The sequence below is a fragment of the Mustela nigripes genome, chromosome 10, assembly GCF_022355385.1.
Source record: "Mustela nigripes isolate SB6536 chromosome 10, MUSNIG.SB6536, whole genome shotgun sequence".
Lineage (NCBI taxonomy): Eukaryota > Metazoa > Chordata > Mammalia > Carnivora > Mustelidae > Mustela > Mustela nigripes.
The window spans coordinates 9,551,089-9,569,947 of NC_081566.1; the positions used below are offsets into that span (position 1 = coordinate 9,551,089).

An 18,859-nucleotide genomic window follows, 5' to 3' on the forward strand; every position below is an offset into this window, starting at 1 on the left:
TCAGCTATTATTTCTTTTTTTTTTTTTTTAAAGATTTTATTTATTTATTTGACAGAGAGAAATTACAAGTACACTGAGAGGCAGGCAGAGAGAGAGAGAGAAGGAAGCAGGCTCCCTGCTGAGCAGAGAGCCCGATGTGGGGCTCGATCCCAGGACCCTGAGATCATGACCTGAGCCGAAGGCAGCGGCTTAACCCACTGAGCCACCCAGGCGCCCCTCAGCTATTATTTCTTTGCACAAATTTTCTGCCTTATTTTCTCTCTCTTCTCCTTCACAGATCCCTATAATGTGAATATTGTTATACTTGATGGTGTTGTGGAGTTCCCTTAATCTATTCTCATTCTTTATTAATCTTTTTTTCTCCTGTTCAGTGTGATTGTTTCCCATTACTCTGTCCCCCCAGTCAATGATACATTCTTCTGCTTCCTCTATTACTCATTTCCTCTAGTGTATTATTATTATTATTATTATTATTTTAAATTTCTTTTCAGTGTACCAGAATTCATTATTTATGCACCACACCCAGTGCTCCATGCAATACGTGCCCTTCATAATACCCACCACCAGGTTCACCCACCTTCCCACCCCACCCCTGACCCTTCAGAACCCTCAGATTGTTTATCAGAGTCCATAGTCTCTCATGGTTCATCTCCCCCTTCCAATTTCCCTCAACTCCTTTCTCCTCTCATCTCCCCTTGTCCTCCATGATATTTGTTATGCTCCACAAATAAGTGAAACCATATGATAATTGACTCTCTCTGCTTGACTTATTTCACTCAGCATAATCTCTTCCAGTCCTGTCCATGTTGATACAAAAGTTGGGTATTCATCCTTTCTGATGGAAGCATAATACTCCATAGGGTATATGGCCCTCTAGTGTATTTTTAATTTCAGTTATTGAGTGCTTCATCTCTGATTGGTTCGTTTTTATGTTTTGTATCTTTTTGGTGAGAGTCTTGCTGAGATTCTCCACTCTTTTCTCAAGTCCAGTGAATATCTGTATGACCATCACTTTACATTCTCTATCAGGCATGTTACTTATCTATGTTTTACTTAGCTCTCTTGTGATTTTGTCCTTTTGTTTGGGGCATATTCCTCTGTCTCCTCATTTTATACAACTCTCTATGTATGTTTCTATATGTTAGGAAAGTTCGCTATGTCTCCTACTCTTGCAAGTAGTGGCTTTATAAAGAAAGGGTCATCTGATGCCCTATAGTGCAGTGTTTCTTGTTCACCACAATCTGGCATTTCAGAGGTGTCTTCCATGTGTATTACATGTTCCTACTGTTGTGACTGAGCCACATTTGCAGTCCAGTCATCTGCAATGGCTCTCCTTGCCTGTTGTGAACAGGTTTAGGTCCCTATGTTGTTAAGGGCCAGTCTGGGACCACCCTGGGCTTCAGTTAGGTCAGACCAGGCATTCACCAAGCTGCAGTTGAACCAAACTGCAGGCACTCTTCCTGTGTGTGTCCCCTGGGAATCTTTCATTGGTGGGTGGGGTCTGCAGTTTTCTGCTCCCAGACCAAGTGGGAGCCACAGGTCAAGAGTCACTTGGAGAGGTACTGGCCCAGCAGGGCTGCTTACACAATGAGTCATTGCTTTGGGTGTACTCACTGCTTTGGGTGTACTCTTGTGTCACTGCTTTGGGTGTACTCTTATGAAGCCAGTTTGGAGGGGGCAAATTCTGAGGAGAAGCCAGGGGTGGATGCCAGGAAGATCCAGGCTGGTCTGCTGTGGAAGGGGACTTGAAGCTACCAGGGAAAACTGCCAAGTCCAGGCGGGAGAGGGTAGGTTGGCAGAAGTGTTCAGGGGGTGGGGTCAGTAAGGTTTGCTGAGGTCCACTGTGGGAGGTTGCTTGGCACTGATTTGGAGAGCTGCTGAGGCTGGGTTGAAGGTAAGTCTGCAGGAGGACATGGTCGCAGAGCACACTGTTGGCAAGCCAGTGGAGAGTGTTGATGCTGCACTGGTTCCTGCAGGTGTCTATGTATCTAAGCTGGGGGGCAGGGGAGGGAAATAGTGCCCACCAGCTTTTTTATTCTTGGAGTTTCCCAATGATCCCTGCCCCTCCAGCACATGTTATGAGATTAGTAACCAAATCTCCCTCCCGTATACCCCATGCTTTTTCAAACCGCTGCTTCTATACTGTCTCTTGGCAGGGCTGTTGTGTTGTCTCTTTAATGGCCAGGACTCAGTTTCCTCTTGCTATTCCAGAGTCCAGCTACTGTTTTTCTTTTTTATAGATTCTATTTATTTATTTGATAGACAGAGATTACAAGTAGTCAGAGAGGCAGGCAGGGAGAGAGGAGGAAGCAGGCTCCCCACTGAGCAGAGAGCCCAATGTGGGGCTCGATCCCAGGACCCTGAGATCTGAGCCAAAGGCAGAGGCTTTAACCCACTGAGCCACCCAGGTGCCCCCTAGCCACTGTTTTTTTAAAGTTCCAGGTGTTAGGGTGCTTGAGTGGCTCAGTTCGTTAAGTGACTGCCTCCAGCTCAGGTCATGATCCTGGAGTCCAAGGATGAAATCCCACATCGGCTCCCTGCTCAGCAGGGAGTCTGCTTCTCTCTCTGACCCTCCCCCCTTTCATGCTCTCCCTATCTCATTTTCTCTCTCTCGCTCTCAAATAAATAAAATATTTTTTTAAAAAATGTTCCAGGTGTTAAGCCTCACTGATTATAAGAACTTAAGAAGTTAAGCCCCTCTGGTTTTCAAAGACAAATGTTATGGTTGGGATTCATCTTCCCATTTTGGGCCCCTGTGCCTGGGGTGCCCAGTGAGGAGTGTGCTCCTCTCTCTTCTTCTTGCTTGAAGTAGCCGTCCCTCCTGCAAATAGTCTCACAGGTCAGCTTGGTTCCTGACTATGTCTCTGCTTTCTACCCTCCTTGATGTGCCCTCTTCTCTATGTTTCGCTGTAAAGAATCTATTCTGCCAGCTTCGTGTCATTTTATGAGTTTAGGATCCTCCTACTCCACCCTCTTCCCCAGAAGTCTACAATTTCTATTAAATTTGTTTATGTTTTATAAGTGTTTTGTGGTCCAGAACGTGGTTTATCTTGGTGAATGTTCCATGTGATCTTGATAAGAATATGTGTTCTAGTGTTGTAGGATTGAGTATTCTATATAAGACAATTAGATTAAGTTGTTGATAGTGTTAAGTGGATATTTTTGTTGATTTTCAGCCTGATTGATCTATCAGCTACTGATGGAGGGGTGGCATTTAGGTTTCTGACTATAATAGTAGATTCTCTTATTTCTCCTGGCAATTGTCAGTTTTTGCCTTGATGTGCTGTTGTTAGATGCATTCATGTTTAGGATTGTTATGTTCTCTTGGAAAATTAACCTCTTTATTTTTATATTCTGCCCTTTTTGTCACTAATAAAATTCTGTGCTGAAGTTGGCCTTGTCTGAAATTTTATAGTCCCCCAGTTTTCTTTTCATTAGTTTTAGTTTAGTATACTTTTTTCTTTACTTCTTTACTTTTAAACTGAGGTTTATGTTTAAAACATGTTTCTTAAGGACAATATATAATTGCATCTTTTTTTAAATTCACCTTTTCTATTTTTTTTTTAATTCTTTTAAAATGATTTTATTTTTTATTTTATTTTTACTTCTTTAAAATTAACATATACTATATTACTAGTTTCAGAGGTAGAATTTAGTGATTCATCAGTGCATACAACACCCAGTGCTCATTACTTCAGGGGCCCTCTTTCATGCGCATCACCCAGTTACTCCATTCCCCCACCCACCTCCCCTCCAGCAACCCTCAGTTTGTTTCCAATACTTAAGAGTCTGTTATGTTTTGTCTTCCTTTCTGTTTTCATCTTATTTTACTTTCACTTCCCTTCTCCTGTGTTCATCGGTTTTGCTTTTTAAATTCCACATATGAGTGAAATCATATGTTTGTAATTCTCTGGCATATTTCACTTAGCATATAGTTGCGTCTTATTGGGATTTTTCCAAAAATTCATTCTGGCAATCTCTGCTTTTTAATTGGTCCATTTAGACCATTAACATTTAAGTTGATTATTCATTTATTTGGCTTAATATCAACCATGTTTGTAACTGTTTTCTATTCATTGCCAGATGCTTCTTTTTCTGCCTTTTTTGTTTTAATTGAGCATTGTGTAGGATTCTATTTATTTCCTTTCTTAGTGTATTGATTATATTTCCTCAAAAAAATTTTAGTGATTGCCCTGGAGTTTCTGGAGTTTACAATGTACATTTTAACTAATCCAATGTACATTTTAACTAATTTTAACTAATCCAAATCTACTTTCCAATAACACTATTCCACTCAACTCTAATTTAGGTTCAAACAAAGTATTCTCAATTCCACCCTCTTGTATCCTGTTACATTGCTGTCATTCATTTAATTATCCATGTGGGATAGTAGTCCAATACTTTTTTACTATTTGTTACTATTATTAATTTAAACAAACAATTATTTTTTGGATGAACTCAAGAACAGTGACAGATTGATGGGTACAGGATTTTCTTTCAAGTTGATCAAACCATTTTGGAACTAGAAAAAGATAGTTGTTGCACATCATGAAGGTACTAAAAACCACTGAATCATAAACTTTAATGTGGTCAATCATATGTTAATTTTACCTCAATACAAAATAAGAAGAAATTGTTTTCTTTTATCTTGGTTTGCTCCTTTTCTAATGCTCTTCTTTTTTTATGTAAATCCAAGTTTCTTACCTTTATCATTCTCCTTCTCTCTGAAGAAAATATTTTAACATTTCTTGCAGGACAGTTCTGCTGGTGAGGAATCCCTTGGTTTTTGTTTTCTGAGAAAGTTTTTTTTTTTCTTTTTTTAAGATTTTATTTATTCACTTGAGAGAGAGAACAAGCAAAGGGGGAGGCAGAGGGAGAAGCAGACTTCCCACTGAACAAGGAGCCCAATGTGGGGCTCGATCCCAGGACCCTGGGATCATGACCTGAGCTGAAGGCAGGTGCTCAACCAACAGAGCCACCCAGGCACCCCATCTGAGAAAGTTTTAATTTCTTTATCACTCTTGAAGGATAATTTTGCTGGACATAGAATTCTAGGTTGGTGGATTTTTTTTCTTTCAACTCTAAATATTTCACTCAACTCTCTTCTTGCATGTGTGCCTCTGACAAGAGGTCTCTTAATTATTACTCTTTTTGATCAATTTTATTCCCCTCCCGCATTTTTCAAAGATTTGGTTTTTGACTTCAGTTTTCTGCAGCTTGACTATGGTATGCTTTGGAGTAGTTGTTTTACATTTAGTATTCATCATGTTTCCTGAGCTTCTTGGCCATTATTACCTGAAATATTTATTTTGCTCCATTCTCTCTTCTTCTGGCATTCTAGTTGTTTATGTGTTACATCTTTTGAAATTATCCAACAGTTCTTGGAAGTGCTGTCCTTTTTTTTTTTTTTTTTTTTTACTTTGTATTTCAGTTTGGGAATTTTCTTTTGACCTACCTTCAAGCCCACTAATTCCCTCCTCAGCTCTGGTGAATTCACTGATCAGCCCATCAAAAGCATTCTTCATTTCTATTACATTGTTTTTATTCCTAGCATTTCCTTAACTCTTTCTTAGAATTTCTACTTTTCTGCTTACATTACCCATCTGTTCTTCTATATTTTCTCATTTTTCTATTAGAGCCCTTAATATATTAATCACAGTTATTATAAATTAGCTATCTGGGAATTCTAATATGTGTATCATTTCTGATTCTAGTTCTCAAGTTTTCTTTCTCTCCGGACTTTGTTTCTGCTTGCTTTTTGGCAAGCTTGCAATTTTGTTTGTTATTGTTGAAAGTCATATATGTTAAATTGGGTAATGGGAACTGAGGTTAAATAAGCCACTTGTATGTGGATTTATATTAATCTGGCCAGTAATTGGGCTTGGTTTGGTGTTTGCTGTAACTATAGGTGCCAGAAGCTTTAAATTGCTTTAAGGTTCTTGTTTTTGTCTCCCTTTTTGACTTTAGACATGCCTAAGTTTCTCTCTTCAGAGACTGTATATATCTTACAGTTCTATTCTAATCTATCTAATTCTATTCTAATCTACACTATTTTACTGAAGCCTTTTTGATGTAGTAAGGTATGAGCGAGGGGAGCCTTGTACAATCTCCCACTTAAATGTCAGTGTTTTAGTGGGCCTGCATCTCTGGTGTGTGACCTCCAGAAATGTTTATTCCTGTATAGCTTCCTCCTAACTGATTGAGACTGAAAGTCTAGAGGAGACAGGAGTGAAAGGAGTAACCTTCCCTACGATTCTGGGACAGGGATCTGGTACACACTTTCTCCCTGAAGAGCAGGCCTTTGTTGTGGAAAAGGCTCTGGGTCTATTTCACAAAGATTATTTTTCCTCTCCGCCTGCCAAATCCATGAGGGGATTTTTCTCTAGTCTTCACGGTGAGATCTGGTGGAGTTTCCCCTTAAATTATAACCATAAGGACTTTCTTGATCTCACACTCAGCTTCCCGTAATTTGTCAAAATTACCATTTAAGTGTTCCTTACCACCAGTTTATGGCTCCAGTAGTTTCTTCTCCATGTAAACAGATTCTCAACTATGACTCTCTGGATTCATCTGTCTCTACAGACCTTGGGTTGGTAGTTTGCCCTGCAAACTCAGTTCCCTGGATGGGCTCAAGAAAAGTCATTGATTTTTAATTTGTCTGGCTTTTCCTTGGGTAGTAATAGGAGTGACACCTTCTAAGCTCTTTACATGACAGAGCTAAAACTCTGTACAATATATTTTTAGTTCCATTCATTCTTCAATTCATATCATGCAGCTTCAGTTTCTACAACCAAGAACTTCCATACATGGTTGTACAACTTGATCAGGATAGTCGCTATGGTGACTCTACTTTTAATCCACTGAATTGTGGAACCAAAGTCCATCTCCATGTCATGAAATCTAATGGACACTTTTCACAACTTGGCAGAATTTAACATGTTTAACTACTTCTTTTTTTCTTTGAAACACTCTCCTCTAATGGCTTCTCTAGCACCAAAACATGTTGGTTTCCCTCCTAATTTACATGTTACCCTTTGCCATCTCCTTTACTTTCTCCTCTTCCTTCACTAATCTTTTTTTTTAAATATTTTATATATTTATTAGAGAGAGAGAGAGAGATCACAAGTAGGCAGAGAGGCAGGCATAGAGAGAGGAGGAAGCAGGCTCCCTGCCAAGCAGAGAGCCCGATGTGGGGCTTGATCCCAGGACCCTGAGATCATGACCCGAGCCGAAGGCAGAGACTTAACCCACTGAGCCACTCAGGCGCCCCTCCTTCACTAATCTTTAAATGATTCTTTGCATTTGCTCCTCAGGTGATCTTACTTAGACCCAAATGTTTTAGATATTATACAATAATGAGTTACAAATTCATACCTCCAGCAAGAATTTTCCCCTTACCTTTCCAAATCATAAGTTCAACGGACCACTGGCATTCCGGTTTAGAGGTCTTATAAGCAGATTCTATGTAGTGTGGATAAAGTGGACTCTCCAGTTTCCCTATAAATCTGTTCTTCCCACAGGAGTCACCATAACAGTCCATGACACCATTATCCTCCCAGTCCCCCCCCCCTTTTTAATAAAGATTTTATTTATTTGTCAGAGAGAGAGAGAGCACAAGCAGAGGTTACAGCAGGCAGAGCAGGCAAGGGAGAAGTAGGCTCCTGGCTGAGCAAGGAGCCTCATATGGGACTCAATCCCAGGACCCTGGGATCATGACCTCAGCTGAGGGCAGATGTTTAACCAACTGAGCCACCCAGGAGTCCCACCTCCTAGTTTCTCAAGGAAACGCTCCTTAACTAATCTCAATGCCCTCACTCTATCCCCACCCTACAATCCATTTTCCATATGACAGTAGATAGTTTTGAAACATATTATATCAAGTTTCCAATTTCAGACTAGATGGAGTAAATGCATTTCATTTTACTTCTGCCACTATTCATAATGACAGAAAAAGCCTAGACAACATACATTTCACCCACAGAAATACTGAAAGACACAGAAAGGAAAGTAGATGTGACTTAGGGACCTTGAGATTCTAAGAGAGCCCTACCCGCGAGTTCCCCGAATTTTTCCTTGTCTCCTCTATACTCTGGCAAGCACAGAAGAAAACAAGCCCCAAGAAAGGCCTGAGTTCTTTATCCAGAAGACCAGAAAGACCTATTGGTGGCCCAGAAGGACAGAAGTTTTTTAACACACCTGTGTATTCTTGCACCACCCACCATACAAAAAAAGAGCCGCTCCCAGTTCCCATTATAATAGGTGCTGCAGCAGTGAAGCCACTGGCCGGAACCCTGTGTTTCCTCCCACATCCTGCAGTAATGAGGAGCCTCCCCTACCCTGTGGAGCCTAAAGGTAGAAGTCGGACTCTCACCCCTCTGCACTAAGGAGGAAGTGCCTTTCATTCAGGACGCTCCTGGGCAGAGCTCTTGACTTTCATCCCCACCCTTCAGTACCAGAGAGGCCCGGCTAATTACCACTTCTTTTCATGCATAAAACACACACACACACACACACACACACACACACACACAGGAGGCAGTGCCTCATCCTGCAGCACCTGTAGGTAGAACTCTGACTTCAACCTCTGCCTTCCGATTACAATGTGGGACCCCCCTTGGAGAGCCTGTGGATGGAGTTCCCAGTCACCCCCACCCTGTAATAAGGAAGCCATGAAGCAGTGAGGCAGTACCCCCTCCCCGTGGCGCCTGTGGGCAGGACTTTGACCAACCAATGCCCTGTAATAACAAGGAAACACAGCTTCCCCTCCCTACCTGGTTCTGTGGGACTGTTGGGTGGAGTCCTTTATTCCTGTTAACACAAAAGTGGGACAAAATAGCCCTGCAGTACCTCTATAAATTAAATTGACATTTGAACCACAATCTACAAAAGGGATTTAAGACCTGCATTCTGATCCTAAACAGATTAACTACTGGATAACGTGAAAGATTTAAATAGGAATTAGAATCTAACTTTATAATACTTAAAATAGTCAGGGGATACAATCCAAAAATTACTCATCAGACCAAGAAAAAGGAAAGTCTCAACTGAAAAAAGATAGATATCATATGACACAAATGTAAAAGAACAAAGTAAAAGAAACATTTCTAAACTGTAGCCAAACCTTAAAAGATACGTTATTTTCTTTTCTTGTTTTTTTTTTTTTAAGATTTTATTTATTTATTTGACAGAGAAAGATCACAAGTAGGCAGAGAGGCAGGCAGAGAGAGAGAGAGGAGGAAACAGGCTCCCTGCTGAGCAGAGAGCCCGACGCGGGACTCGATCCCAGGACCCTGAGATCATGACCTGAGCCGAAGGCAGCAGCTTAACCCACTGAGCCACCCAGGCGCCCAAAGATATGTTATTTTAATAGCAAGAATATATCATGTACATTTGTGTTTAATCTCTTTGGGTTTTTAAGAATTTCCAGTATTAATCATTGTCTCAGGATTTCTTTTTCTAATAATGATTCAGTGCTGTAAATATTTGTTTACAGATTCATTTTCTTCCTATTGATTTCTTGTGGAAAAATCACTCTAATAATAAGCACAGGTTTTAAACTTTTTTAATGAAAGTATTTTGTTGTTCAGAATTCAGTGGTGTCTTCTGACTTTTAAGAGATAGCTAATAAGATTTTCTAATTATAATTAAGTATATATCTTACTATTAGATAGCATTTAATTTTATGTAATTAAGTATTAGATAGGTATTTAATTATGTAAAATTAAATAAATAGAAATTTATATTAATAAATAAACATAAAATTAAATAAATCTAATTAAATATGTATTTAAATGCTTTAATATACATGTATATGGCATGTGGGCACTTGGGTAGCTTCCATATCTTGGCTATTGTGAATAATGGTGCAGCGAGGGTACCTGTGTGGCTCAGTCATTATGCGTCTGCCTTCCCCTCGGGTCATGATCCCAGGGTCTTGGGATCAAGTCCCGCATCGGGCTGCTTGCTCAGTGGGGAATCTGATTCTCCCTCTCCCTCTGCCCTCCTTCTGCTTGTGCTCTCTTGCTCGCTTTCTCTCAAGTAAAAAGTACATAAAAATCTTTAAAAAAATAATAATGATGCAGTGAACATAAGAAGACAGATATCTCTTTGATATTCTGTTTGCATTTCTACTGGATACATGCCCAGAAGTGGGATTACCAGATCATATTGTAATTCTATTTTTAATCTTTTGAGGAACATGCATACTGGTTTGCGTAATGGCTATACCTGTCTCTAGTCCCACCAATAGTGCACAAGGATTTCCTTTTCTCCACATCTTGTCAACCCTTCTTATCTTTTTATCTTTTTGATGACAGCCATTTTAGCAGGTGAGAGGTGATATTGTGATTTTGTGATTGATTTGCATTTCCGTGATGATTAGTGATGTTTAACGCCTATCATATACCTGTTGGGGCCATTTATATGTCTCCTTTGAGAAATGTTTATTCAGATTCTTTGCCCATTTTTTTTTTTATTAGGGTTAATTTTTTCTTGCTTTTGAATTGTTTGAGCTCCTTATACATTACAGGTATTAAACTCTTATCAGCTATCTGGCTTACAGATATATTCTCTCATTTAGTAGGTTGTCTTTTCACTCTGTTGATTGTTTCCCTTGATGTGCGGAACTGTTTTAGTTTCATGCAGCCTGATTTGTCTACTCTTATTTTTGTTGCCTAGAGTTTTTGATGTCGTCCAAAGAAGCCATTGCCCAGACGAATGTCAAGAAGCATTTCCCATATGTTTTCTTCTAGTACTTTTATGGTTTTAAGTCTAAGTCTTGAGTTCATTTTGAGTGGATTTGAAAAATATGATGCAAGATAAGCATTCAATTTATTCATCTGCATGTGGACATTCAGGTTTTCCAACACATTTGTTGAACAAATTACCCTTTCACTATGTACATTCTTGGCACTCTTGTCAAAAATCATTTGATCTTAAAGGCATGGATTTATTGCTGGGCTCTTTATTTCATTCCCCTGGTCTATATATCTGTTTTTATGGCATTACTATACTGTTCTGATTACTATAGCTCTATAATATATATTGAAATCAGGAGGTATCATGCTTCCAGCTTTGCTCTTTTTTTTTTTTTTTTAAGATTTATTTATTTATTTTAGAGAGTAAGAGAGTGCATGAGCAGTGGGAGGGGCAAAGTGATGGAGAGGGGAAGCAGACTTACCACTGAAGGAGGAGCCCAATGTGGGGCTTGATCTCAGGACTCTGAGGCCATGACCTGAGATGAAACCAAGAGTTAGATGCCTAACGGACAGAGCCACCCAAATAGCATTTGCTATTTGGGGTCTTTTGTGGTTCTATACAAATTTTTGGATTGTTTTTTCTAATTATGTCAAATGGCATTGGGATTTTGATAGAGAATGAATTCCATCTGTAAAGCACTTGGATTAGTAAAGACATTTTGGCAATATTAATTCTTTCAATCCATGAATATGAAATATCTTTACATTTATCCATGTTTTCTTTAATTTTCCTCACCAGTGCTTTAACAATTTTTAATATAGAAAACTTTCACATCTTTGGTTGATTCCTAAGTCTTTTATTTTTTTGTTGTTGCTATTGTAAGTGAGATTATATTCTTTATTTTCTTTTCACATGGTTTATTGTGACTAGAAATATGACTGATTATTGAATATTGATTTTTTTTTTAAATTCTGCAACTTCACTAAAATTCATTCGCTAGTTCTAACAGGGCCTTTGTTGTTAATTCTTTAGGGTGTCCTACATATATGACCATGTCATCTGCAAACACAGATAATTTTACTTCTTTGGTTCTGCTTTGGATGACTTTTACTTCTTTCTCTTGTCTAACTGTTATGGCTAGGACTTTTAGTACAATGTTGAATAAAAGTGGTAAGATTGGGCATCCTGACCTTATACTGGATCTTGGAGGAAAAGCTTTCAGTTTTTACCCATTAGTTTTCATGCTAGCTGTGAAGACTCTATATACACAATCCTTTATTGTGTTGAGGTAATTTCCTACTGTACCTAGTTTGTTGAGACTTTTTATCATGAATGAATGTTGATTTTTTTTAAGATTTTTATTTATTTATTTGACAGAAAGAGAGAGATCACAAGTAGGCAGAGAGAGAGAGAGAGAGAAGCAGGCTCCCCACTGAGCAAAGAGCCTGATGCGGGGCTTGTTCCCAGGACACTGAGATCATGACCTGAGCCGAAGACAGCGGCTAAATCCACTGAGCCACCCAGGTCCCCCTGAATGTTGATTTTTTTTTAATGTTTCTTATGTATCTATTAACATGATCATGTGTTTTTAATCTTTCATCCTATTAATGTGGTTTATCACATTGATTTATTCACATATGTTGCAACTTCTTGCATGAATCTTGGATGAATCCCTTGTGGTCATGGTGTGTATGTAATCTTTTTAATGTTCTGTCAAATTTGGTTTGCTAGTGTTTTTGTTTTTTTTAAGATTTTATTTATTTATTTGACAGAGAGAGAGATCACAAGTAGGCAGAGAGTCAGGCAGAGAGAAGGGGGGAAGCAGGCTCCTTGCTGAGCACAGAGCCTGATGCGGGCGGGGCTCGATCCCAGGACCCTGAGATCATGACCTGAGCCAAAGGCAGCAGCTTAATCCACTGAGCCACCCAGGCACCCCAGTGTGCTAGTGTTTTATTAGGGAGTTTTGCATCTATGTTTATCAGAGATATTGGCCCGCAGTTTTCTTTTCTTCTGGTGTCTTTGTCTCGTTTTGGTACCAGTCAGGCTGGCCTCATGAAACGAGTTTGGAAGTGTTCCCTCTTTTAGATTTTGGAAGAACTGAAGAAGGATTCGTATTAATTTTTCTTTGAATGTTTGATAGAATTCACCCGTGAATCCTTCTATCTGTTTCTGGGTTTTCTTTCTTGGGAGATATTTGATTATTGCTTCAATCTCTTTATTTGTCACTGGCCTGTGCAGGCTTTCTCTTCTTGATTCAGTGTTACTAGTTGTATGTTTCTAGGAATTTATCTATCCTTTCTGGTTTATCTAATTTGTTAGCACATAGTTGTTTATAATAGTCTTTTATGATTCTTTTTATTTTTGAAACACCTATTGTAATGTCTCCTCTTTCTGGTTTTATTTATTTTTTTTTAAAGATTTTATTTATTTATCTGACAGAGAGAGTGATCACAAGTAAGCAGAGAGACAGGCAGAGAGACGGGGGTGTGGGGGGGAAACAGGCTCCCTGCTGAGCAGAGAGCCTGATGGGGGACGCGATCCCAGGACCCTGAGATCATGACCTTAGCCAAGACAGAGACTTAACCCACTGAGCCATTCAGGTTTCCCTCTGGTTTTATTTATTTGAGTCTTTTTTTTTTTCTTAGTCTAGTTTAGGATTTGTCCATCTTATTTATATTTCAAAAGACTAATTCTTAGTTTCATTGATTTTTTTCCCTATTGCTTTTGTGTTCTCTGCTTATCTCTGCTCTGATCTTTATTATTTCTTTCCTTCTTCTCACTTTGTGCTTAGTTTGTTCTTTTTCTAGTTCATTGAGGTATAAAGTTGGGTTGTGTGTTTGAGATTGTTTCTCTTTTTTAATATAGGCATTTATTGCTTCCCTCATAAGTACTGCTTTTGAAATATACCATAAGTTGTGTTTTTGTTTTTGTTTTTCTTGAGATCTTTGTAAACTTCCCTTTTGTTTTCTTCCTTGATCCAGTGGTTGTTCAAGAGTATGTTGTTCAGTTTCCCTGTAGGTGTAGGCCCTGAAGACTTGGGCCTCCATATGTTTGTACCGGTTTGAAAATAAAAAGAGCACCATCCAGAATGTAGTAGTCACTATACATGTTACCTAGACACAGGTATGGAAGTCTGGTGAAAGCTTCCATAACAAAACCAGCTTTTCTGAAAACTTAAGGCAGACTACTCACTTGTTCTTCCCAACTCTGTCCCTGGATTTCTAAAATTTCTGATGGTTTCTCCACTTGCCACTTGTTTTCCACATAATGATGGAAGGGTAAAAGCAGGGCAAGGATGGCCCTGCCTCTAGATGGCTCCAAGACACTTCTGATATCTTTAAATAAGTCACAGGCTGATCATATCAGTCCAGCAAATTCAAGCAACTGATGTATTCATTCATTCAATTCATTCAATGCAACGGGAAGCATTCATTCTGCCATTCATTTATTCCAAGTACTCTGTAGTTCTTCTTCTGAAGCTGCCATATCATACTTTCAGATAGCTCAGTGGCATACATTTCTTCAAAATGAGGGCTCATGATTTTTGTGACTTCTCCATATCCAGCACTGAAATCAAGAAGTCTCTGGATTTTCCAGTCTGCATTAGTGTTTAGCACTCTCTTAAACTCATCTGGTGTTATGTAGGGCACGTATTGCATGGAGCACTGGGTGTGGTGCATAAACAATGAATTCTGTTATGCTGAAAAGAAATAAATAAAAAATAAAAATTTTTTAAAAAACCTCATCTGGTGAAAACACAAACATTGAGCCTCTTCCTAGCAACCCACTGATAGATGTTCTAGACATAAACAGTTTAAAAACAGATGACACAAAAGAGTGATATAATTGAATAAACAACCAGCCCGATTTCTCAACACTGTTGTTTAAAATCTGGGTTCCTTGATCAAGGTAACTCTGAAAAAAGACAGCCTGGAATGATTAGCATAACTCCTCTCCATTGTACACATCCTACTGGTAGTTCCCCTTCCTGCCACCTGCTGCCACCAAGGTACCCTTGTCACATTCACTTAAAGGGAGTGGGTGGCTGTGTTCCACAGAGTCCACATCCTCTGCGCTAGCCATGTGGTTGCAAGGCTCAGGCACATCCCACCCAGGAGCAGTTTCATTCGGGGCCACAGTTGCTCTTTTGATCACTGCTAGCACCTGGGTGAGGAGGAGAAGGTGCTGCCTGGCAGCGTTAGAGCCATTGTTCCCAACTTGCCCCTCCTGCCCCTCTCCATCACTTCACTTTCAGCCTATGTGTGTCTTTAAGTCTAAAGTGAATCCCTTGTGGACCACATATTCCTGGATCTTGGCTTATGGTTGTTTTTATCCATTCAGACACTCTATACCTTTTGATTGGGAATTTAATCCATTTACGTTTAAGAAATTGTTGATAGGTGAGGACTTAATATTACCATTTGTTAATTGTTTTCTGTCTAATTTGCAGCTGCTTTATTCCTCTCTTTCCCTATTGATGTCTTCCTTTGCTATTTGATGGGGGCGTTGTAGTGCTTGGCCATGATCCTTTTTATCTTTTGTATCTCTACTATAGGTTTTTCTTTATGATTACCTTGAGGCTTGCATAAATTATCTTGTAGTTAAAGAGTCTATTTTAAATTGGTAGAACTTCAATTACATATATAAACTACATTTATGTGCCCCATTTGTGTTCTTATTGTCAGAGACTCCTTTACTTCTTTTTGCATTGTATATCCATTAACAATTTTTCTTTTTTATCTTTTAGATTAGCTTTAAAAATAATTTATGCATCACCATTACAATTTCACCATGTTGTGCATTCGTCGAAATAGTTCTCTATACCAGTGAGATTTATGCTTTCATATGCTGGGATCCACATTGGTGAAGACTGCAGGGGCCCTCAGTAGAGAAGGCTGTGGAGGTTCATGGTGGTGGTGGTGAGGACTGCTGGGGCCTCCCTGCTCTACTTCTCCCTCATGGGAAGTTGTAGCCTGCAGAATTCCTCTTGACATTGAACTGTGCTGGACTGATGGTTAGAGTAATGGAGATTAAGTGCCTCCCGTACTTTTCTGTGGAGCATCTTCAGTTTTTGTGCTTCACTGGGTTGCTGAAGTTTTAACACTCTGGAGCTCTCCCAAAGCTATTTTTGCCCATGGAGAGCTGTTAAATGTTATTGTGAGAGAACCTCCTCCTCTGCCATCTTATTGATGTCACTCCTCTTTTGTTAATTTTGCTTTTTAATTTTTTCCAGTTTTACTGAGATAAAATTGACATACTAGTTTAAGGCTTGACTATGTTAGTTTAAGGCTTGAAGTCATTTCCATAATATGTTGAGTTAACATCCTTTATCTCATATAGATACAAAAAAAAGGGGGGGGGGAAAGCAGAGGAAGGAAGAAAGGAAGGGAGGGAGAGTGGGTGGGTTCCTTCTTGTGATGAGAATTCTTAAGAATTGGTCTCTTAACAACTTTCCTATATACCATACAACAGCATTAATGGTAGTCACCATGCTGTATATCACATCCCCAGTACTTATTTATCTTGTAAATAAAGTTTGGGTCTTTCCCCACCTTCCTTCAATTCTCCTTCCCCACTGCCTGCCTCTGGTAATCATAAATCTGATCTCTTTTTCCATAAATTTGTTTTTTTTTTAAGTTCCCCATATAAGTGAGATCATCCAGTATTTGTCTTTCTCTGACTTATTTCACTCAACATAATTGCCCTCATGTTGTCACAAATGTCAGGATTTCCTTGGGGTTTATTTTATGGCTGAATAATGTTCCACTCTGTATATATAGTATATCACAACTTCTTTACCTGTTGTTCTGTCACTGGACACAGGTTGTTTCCATGTGTTGGCTATTATAAATAATGCTGCTATGAATACAGAGGTGTGGATATCTTTTGGGTTAGTGTTTTCATTTCCTTTGAATATATTCTCAAAGGTGAAATTGCTAAATCATATGGTCATTCTATTTTTGTTTGTTTGTTTGTTTTTATAACCCTCCATTCTGTTTTCCATAGTAGCTGTACCATTTGCACAATGTACGTGGGTTCCCTTTCTTCTGTATCTAGGTCAGCATTTATTATCTCTTGTCTTTGATTAAGGCTATCCTAATCGCCAAACCCATCTCATTGTGGGTTTGATTTGCATTTTCCTAATAACTGGTCATGTTGAGCATCTTTTCAAGTACCCATTGGCCATTTTTATGTCTTCTTTGGAAAAATCCCACTTGATCATCATGTATGATCTATATAATGTGCTATTGAATTTGGTTGGCTAGTATGTAGTTGAGAATTTTTGCACCTATATTCATCAGAAATACTGGACTATAATTTGTCTTCTAGAGTTGTCCTCTTCTGGCTTTGGTATCAGGGTAATGCTGGCTTTGTAAAATGAGTTTGGGAGCATTTTGTTCTCTTTGAATTTTCAGAAGAGTTTGAGAAGGATAGGCATTAATTCTTCATTAAATTCTTGGCAAAATTTATCAATAAAACCTTTATTTTTAATAATAGTCATCCTAATGGATGTGAAGTTGTATCTCACCATGCTTTTGATATTCATTTCCCTAATGATTAGTGACATCAAATATCTTTTCATGCGCTTATTGGCTATTGTATAATCTTCTCTGGATAAATGCTATTCAGGTCCTTTGCCTATTTTTTAATTGGCTTTTGTTGTTGTTGAGTTTTAGAAGTTCCCTATATATTCTATATATTAACCCATTGTATTATATGTGATTTGCAAATATTTTCTTCCATTCTGTGAGTTGTCATTTTATTCTTTAGATAGTGTCTTTTGGTACACAAAAGCTTTAAATTTTGATGAGGTCTCATTTGTCTATTTTTCCTTTAGTTGCCTATGCTTTTGGAGTCATACCCCCAAAAAATCAATGCCAGAGCACCTGGGTGTATCAGTCGGTTAAGAGTCTGCCTTGGGTGGCTCAGTGGGTTAAATTAAAGCCTCTGCCTTCAGCTCAGGTCATGATCCCAGGGTCCTGGGATTGAGCCCCACATCGGGCTTTCTGCTCAGCAGGGAACCTGCTTTCCTCTCTCTCTCTGCCTGCCTCTCTGCCTACTTGTGATCTCTGTCTGTCGAATAAATAAATAAAATCTTAAAAAAAAAAAAAAAAGAAAAAAAAAAGAGTCTGCCTTTGCCTCAGGGCATGATTACAGGGTCCTGGGATCGAGTCCTGCAACAGGCTCCTTGCTCAGTGGGAGCCTGCTTCCCCCTCTGCCTGCCACTCTCCCTGCTTATGCTCTCTTTCTCTCTGTCAAATAAATGAATAAATAAATAAATATTTTTTTTAATTGATGCCAGATCCAGTGTCATGAAGATTTCTGTCTGTTTTCTTCCAGAGATTTTATACTTTTACCTTTTATGTTTAAAGAATGCACTGTTGATACACCCAATAACTTGGATGGATGCTGAGTTGAAAAGTCAATTTTAAGTGTTGCATTCTGTATGATTCCATTTATTGAAGATTTTAGAGGTGACAAAACTGTACTAATTGAAAACAGATAAGCGGTTACCAGAAGTTCGAGTTAGCAGGCAGTTGTGACTCTTAAGGGTTAACAGGGGGGAGTTTCTAATTTGTGTCAGAATGGTTCCATAATTTGTATTCTATAACAGTTCTATATTGTGGTGATGGTTACATAAATCTAGACATATGATAAAATTTCACAGAACTATACCAAAAAAGGAAGCACTTTGTAGAAAGAATGATGAAATCTTAGTAAGATTCATGCATGAGTTAACAGTGTTTTACCATCAATTTCCTGGGTTTTGACATGCACTAAGATTATATAAGTTATTGTCATTGGGGAAAGCTGACTCACTTCTTGTGAGTCAAACAATTTTTAAAAAAGTAGTTATCATTCTATTTTAAAACATCTTTTATCATTTGCCCATTGTACTAAGAATAAAATCCAAACTATTTTCCAGGACCGATGATACTTAGCATGATGTGGTTCCTGCCTGTCTTTCATCTAAACTTTTCCTGTACTATTTCTCTCTTACTACATTCTAGCCATTATCTTCCTTTCAAGTCCTCAATCGTGATAATTCCTCTCCTCCCTCAGACTCTTTGTAACTGTTGTTCATTCTGTCTGGAATATTCTTCTCATAGCTGTATTATGTGAACTATACTCTCTTCTGGGTGGTGAGATTTTTTTTCTT

General features: G+C 38.7%; 1 protein-coding gene and 1 pseudogene across 1 annotated transcript in view; one reads left to right on the top strand and one right to left on the bottom strand.

Annotated features, from left to right (window-relative positions):
• Positions 1-18,859, top strand: part of CATSPERE (catsper channel auxiliary subunit epsilon) — a 146,329-nt gene that overhangs the window by 52,875 nt on the left and 74,595 nt on the right. The window lies entirely within an intron of this gene.
• Positions 1,541-14,825, bottom strand: LOC132026290 (protein-L-histidine N-pros-methyltransferase-like; annotated as a pseudogene).